The sequence below is a fragment of the Acomys russatus genome, chromosome 6 (genome assembly GCF_903995435.1).
Source record: "Acomys russatus chromosome 6, mAcoRus1.1, whole genome shotgun sequence".
Classification (NCBI taxonomy): Eukaryota; Metazoa; Chordata; class Mammalia; order Rodentia; family Muridae; genus Acomys; species Acomys russatus.
This window is the reverse complement of record NC_067142.1, coordinates 24,158,634-24,165,545: the sequence shown is the minus strand read 5'-3', so window position 1 is coordinate 24,165,545 and position 6,912 is coordinate 24,158,634.

The window sequence follows — 6,912 nt, the reverse complement described above, 5'->3', positions numbered from 1 at the left end:
CGTGTACAAAAAAGCATGCATACATATGTGCACACACGTATGTGTAAATACCTTATACACACATACAACAGATGAACACACCCCATCCAAAAAGTAAATTGAAAAAAAAAAGAATGAACTGGGAGAAAGTTGGGGGATAGTCTTTTGGAAGGGATTAAAAAAACTTATATGAATATATTTACCTTCCATTCTGAGGTGCCTTTTTTATCTGAAAAGAGAAACTCCTAAATCTCCTTGCTCTCCCCCCCCCAAAAAAAAACATTTACCATCACTGTCACTTGAATGTGTCCCTCTGTTTCCAGTCAACTTTGAAAGCATTTTCCTTCCACCACTGTGATTCTGTAAATATTTATATTTCAATCATCTCACGTCCACTGGAGCCCATCATTTCTGTGTCTCAATTATTTAAAATCAGGACTGCATCTCTTGGGCAGCTAATGAAGTCTCGATAGATATACATTATTGAAGCAGATTGTTATTTATTCGGCTAATAAATCAAGCCTGTTGGAGGGAGAAGATGCAATTCAAGCAGAAGGAATGAGGAATAATGACAGTATAGATCATTTCTGAATCACTCTCGCCCATTTTACAGCCTGCAAAATACACTGAGTTCCATAAAAGTGACAAATGACACAACATTGTAATAAATAGCTGCTGTTCATGTGCTGTGAGTTGGGGCTCACATTCATACTGAAGTGCTCTGCCATGGAGGAGAGATGATGGAATAAGCATTGAAATCATACTCTGTAAAAAGGAATCGTATATTTTCCATTTATCTTGATTTATTATATGACATCATGTGCTTAAGCTTATGTAACCTTTCTGAAATGAGTTGACTTAATAAGAAGGAAAAATTGTCAGAAAATAAAATTTCATACTATGAAATTCTTTTTTTTTTCCTGGATGTATTTCTATAAGATTGTTTAAATGCTTCAGAGATAACATATTAGTTTTTATTTCAGTTGATTTTCCAGAAATATGTGATAGCGCATGTTGGTATTATTTCTATCTTTAAAGGAAATTTTCTTTTAAACTTATTTTCGTAATGATTTTTTTCGTTTAGTTTTGGTATATGAGGGGGTGGTACATGTGCGTGTGTGTGTTTAGAAACATGTACCATGAATATTATACAAAGGCCCGGGTTCTAGTTAAAATGTCATTATCCATCCTCTCACATTCCTTTAAGACAGAGTGTGCAGATGGACCATAAGATTGCTGATAGTTTGTGAGCCTGGCTTGCTGGAAAGCTTCAGGGATCCGTCTGTCTCCACGTCCAGTGTTAGGGTTATATGAATGTGCAGCCATGGCTGGCTTCTTATATGGGTGCTGTTGTAGGGTGAAGGCCAAAGATCAAAACAGCTGCTATCTGCAGCAGATAAGGTCTGCCTGCTTGCACAAGTCCACATGGTGGGGCTTGTTGCCTGCTGAAATTGCTTCATAGAAGGAGGGGTAGGGACCAGTCATCTGCCCCTCACTTGACATTCCAGCCACTCCTCCCCCACTGTGTATATCGAAGAGGGACTCCTTCTATGTGGCTATGGAGAAGTCACATTCCATATGTGGCTGCTTTGGGGGGGGGGGTGTCCATGCTCTGTAAGTAAGCCCAATAAAGAGCTGTCCCAAGGAGGGTGGGATTGTGATTTGTTTTGCCATTGGGATCTTATGAGTCAGGGGTGGTGGAGCAGGGGCAGGGAAGGTTAGATATTGTTTCCGTCTCCCTAGGTGAAGATCTAACAACAGGTGCCTGAGGTTTGAATTCAGGTCCCCAGGCTTCCACAGCTACCACTCTTACATAACAACACCTCTCTCCAGCTCCACTTACAGGGATGACTAAACAAATGCTACAGCATAGTTAATATTCCTTCTGCCTGTTTACATTTTATTCTTTATATAATAAGAGAACATAAACCTTTAAATTGAATACTATAAATTAATTTTGCATCTCTACTTTGAAGGGTGGATCTAGGTATCCAAAATGCATGGCCAGTGAGTGAGTGTGCTTAGGGTTGCTTCCTGGAAATCAAATCTTTAAAAATCCATCCTCTATTTATCATTTGGAAATAATAGAGGAATAATCACTAAAAATCATATTCTATTGAGCTCTGCCGTTTAGTGCTCAACTTCACAATATAACTACGAAATGATCAAGCAGGAAAATGGCACCAAATCTGACTTCATTGCTTCTTAAGTAGATCTTGGAGTTTTTCTTCAATGTGAAAATACTGGCACCATTTTACTTTTTTTTTTATTTTAAAGGTTTTATTTTTGGAGTGTTCTTAGGTTCACATAAAGGTAGAGAGAAGGACACAAAGGGTTCATGTATAGCCATTACCCTATGAACACAGCTTTCCTGGTTGTCAGTGTCCCTGATGGAGGCTACATTCTTTACAGCTGATGAACCCACACTGACGTATCAATATGATCAGAAGTCCAGAGTTCATGGTAGGAATCACCATGAGGTACACACTGTAAACACTGGGCAAAGATATGTGACATGGACCCTTCCTTGTAGCATTGTAGAGAGCCATCTCATGGCCTCACACATCCCTTGCCAAACACTGAGTTTTACTGTCTGTTTACTTTTGCCTTTTCCAGAATGCTGTGATGTTGGAATCTTCTGGTATATGGCTTTTTTGGGAGCACATTTAACCTTCCTCTACATCTTCTCATGGCCCTATAGGTCATTTCTTTGTTGCTCTGATAATCTACTTGATGGATACACTGCTGTTTATTGGAGATATTGCTTTAAGGTTATTTGGGAGTCAGGGAAGGAAAGATCGGTGCACAGATGTTTCATGGTCCCAGTTCCATGGACATAATTTATTTTCAGAGAAATTTTATGGACTGGGTGACTATGGTCCAGGTTTTATGTCTGTCTATTCATCTGTCTGTTCTCTCTTTCTCTTTCTTTCTTTCCTTTCTTTTTATTTTAATTATTATGGTGTAATTTATTTATTTTTTTATTTAGTATTTTTCTGTATATTGTCTGTGTATATGTGTGCAAGTGTACATTTTCTGTGTGATTGTGGGCAAGCATTTGCTATAACATGTATGTGGAGGTCAGAGGAACAGAGGAAAAGCACAGGTCTCTTGTTTGCTCCCACGTACGTCAGGCTAGCTGGCCTACAATTTCTGGAGATTATTTTTGTTAATTAATTAATTTTTTTTTTACATCCCAGTAGCAGCTTGCCTCTCTCCTCTCTCCCCAGTGCTTCCCTCTCATCTCTCCTTCCCCATCCCCCACAGTCTGATCAGAAAATGGGAGGCCTTCCATGGATATGGACCCTCCTTGGCATATCAAGTTGCAGTAGAACCAGGTGCATTTTCTCTTATCGAGACTAGACAAGGAAGCTCAGTTAGGGGAAAGGAATACAAAAGCAGGCAACAAAGTCAAAGACAGCCCTTGATCCTGCTTTCAGGGGTTCCACATGAAGACCAAGCTGCAGATTTGTTGCATATATGCAGAGGGCCCAAGTATTTCCCATGCATGCTTTCTGGTTGGTGACTTAGTCTCTATGAGCCTCTATGAGCCCAGGGTTAGTTGATTCTGTATGTTTTCTTATGGTGTCTCTGATCCCCCAGGTTTCTTCATTCCTTTTCCCCCTCTCTTCCACAAGACTCCTTGAGCTCTATCTGATGTGTGACTGTGGGTCTTTGCATCTGTTTTCATCAGCTGCTGGATGAAGCCACTCAGATGACAGTCATGCTAACATCCCGCCTGCAAATATAACAGAATATTATGAATAGTGTCAGGGGTGGGCTTTGTCTCCTGGTATGAGTTTCAAGTTGAGCCAGTAATTGGTTGGCCATTCCCTCAATTTCTGCTCCATCTTTATCCCTGTATATCTTTTAGGTAAGACAAATTGGGAGTGGAAGGTTTTGTGGCTGAGTTGGTATCCCCATCCCTCAATTAGAAGTCTTACCTGGTTGCAGGGATCCATTAAGGCTCCATATCCCCTGTTTCTACTTTTAGATATTGTTGTCTCTGCCTCCCATTTTTAGATTGGATTCCTTGGATTATAGATACTTGCTACGTGTCCAGCTTTGCGTGAGTTCTCAGCATCAGTGGACTCAGGTCCACTGACTTGCATGGTGAGCATTTTACTCCATGATCAATCTCCGTAGCTCTGTGACATCCTTTACATGGACAGAATCCTAACAACCAACTATACCCAACAGTGTCTATGTGAAAATAAACAGAATAAACAAAAGGATGAGGCATGTCTCAGTTGTGACCTGTGTCTGTACCCATCTAACACTTGCCACCTCTTAGTTGCCTAGTTCTAACATGACCTAACTGATAAACTAGAACTCTAAACTTGCACAGATATGGAAGACAACTGGGCCTCAAGGACTAAGAATGGAGTTTTGCCATGACCTCTACCAGTGACTCCTAGCCAATGACATTTTTACATTCTAGTTTTTATAAATAGATAAATTTAATGTCTCTGTCAAAATTAGATACAATAATATATGTGATGTTTACCACATAGTTTTGAAGTTATATTCCAGTGAAAGTTGATATTTTATTAACATTCTTATATATAGTCTCCTCAGTTAAAAGTATAATTTTTATAGTATATATTAACCCCTATTCTAGCCTTTGCTAGGTCATCTTATATAACTACCTTACATAACTCTTTCAACACCAGAATCTTTTTAAAATTAATTTATTCAGATTACATCTAAATTGCTATCCCCTTGCTTGTTCCCACCCATTCCTCCCTCCCTCCCTCTTTCACCCTATTCCCCTCCCCTCAGTGTGTGACAGAAGGAGACCTCCTCCCCCACAATATGGTCACAGTCTATCAAGTCTCATCCTGGTAGCCTTTCTATTCTTTCTCTGAGTGCTACCAGGCCTACATACCAAGGGGAAGTGGTCAAATATGGGGCACCAGAGTTTATGTCAGAGTCAGTCGCCGCTCTCCACACAACTGTGGATAATGTTCTGTCCCTTGGCTAGATCTGAATAGGGGTTCAATATTTACTGCATGTGTTGTCCTTGGTTGGTGCAATAGTTTGAGCAGACCACCCTGGGTCCCGATCCACCTGTCATAACTCCAGCATCTTAAATGCATTTCTTTTACTTATATGATGAAGGAAAACAATTTATAGGCTCCCAGTGATAAGAGCACAGGAGGGGACTCCAGCTCAGGTGGTTCGAGAAAAAACCATCTGCTCTTCCCGTGACACCAAATCCATTTTCATTAACAACTTATTTGTTTTGAAACTATATCTCTTGTGATATGAACTACTTGCTACATCACAGTTTCTCATGGAAGTTTTAAATGAATGCATCAATAATTGACATGGATTTTACTCCAGTGTTCTGAGTACATAGTAGGTTAGGGGGGAAAGAGAAAGAACAAGTGAATGGGAAAATAGGAGAATGAAGAAGTGAGTGAAGGAAAATATGATGAAAAAGCAGAAAAAAGACGAGAGAAGAGGGAGAGCACTTCAGGAAGAATTTGGGCCCCAAACATGGATTACCTGTAAGCAGTTTACTGCTCTCAGGCTGTGAAAGTTTAAGATGTTTAAAATTATTATTATTGTTAATGTATTTATTTATGTGCACATGTTTGTGAATATGTGTGTGTGTGCAGGTACACATGGAGACCAGCATTGGTCAGCACTAGATCCATTGAAGCTGGAGTTGGAAGCCGAACTTGGGTGCTAGGGATTGAACTCAGGTCCTCTGGAAAAGCAGAAAGTACTCTTAATCGCTGAACTCCTCAGCTGCAGCAATTCGGGTTTCATTTTTCTCCACTCACCAGATAATTTTTTGCTCCTCTTTGGCCATTCGTATTTTAGTTTAAAGTTTAACCTCTTAGAAGGGTACAGAGTAAGATGGTCTTGTTGCTTTCTAAGTACATTGCCTATTTTGTAACTGAATTCCAAAAGCTGTATGCCGAAGTTTGGCTTAAGCACAGGCTTTGTCTGAACTCAGCAAGACCTTGTTTTGTAGGTTTTGAAAAGATGTATATGAACCCCTGGAGCAAGGATACTTAGTGCTGCCTGGATCATCATCTCCCTATGCACACTAGAGTGATGAACAATACTGTATGTATATGTTCGTAGAAACATGCATGTGTGAGTGTATATTCATGAGTACACATGCATGTTGAAGCCAATGTTCAACCTCAAGTGTTCCTTGGGCACTGTTCATCATGAGAGAGAGACAGAGAGAAACAGACAGACAGACAGAGAGACAGAGAGAGAGAGAATGTGTGTGTCTCTGTGTGTGTGTGTGTGTGTATGCACATGTGATTATAGGCCAAGTTTTTATGGGTGCCCTTGAAGGTAAGAAAGGGTGTCTTAACCCCAAGAGTTGTAGTTACAGGGACTAGTTAGTTGCCCAGTACAAGTTTTAGGAGTGAAATTTGGTCCTCTGGAAAAGCAGCAAGGGCTATTATCTACTGAGACATTTCTCTAGCCCCCACCTTAGTTTTCAACACAAGGTCTCTCACAGGCCTGGCATTCACCAAATGATAAGGCTTATTGGCCTATGAGCCCCAAATTTCTAATGGTCTCTGTCTCCTCAGCTCTGAAATTAGATGCTCACTACACCATGCATGGTTTTTTAAAGAAGGTTTTAGGAATCAAATTCAGGTTCTTGTACTTACACAACAAGGACGTTGCCCATTGAGCCATCTCCCTAGCCCATATTCTGTGTTTTCATTTGTGCTGTAGCTACTAGACTTATCTTATTGGCTTCAGAATGCCTAGTATAATGTGGGACATGAAATAAGTCCTTAGATCTTAGTAAATAGTTGTGAGACATGAAATAAGTCCCCAGTAAACACTTATTTTATTAGACCTAATTGAATAAGCAGGGAAGAATGGATGGAGTAATAGCTCCATGTTAGTACAATGCCTGCTTGCAACTCTCTAAAGTGTTATTAATGAGTCATG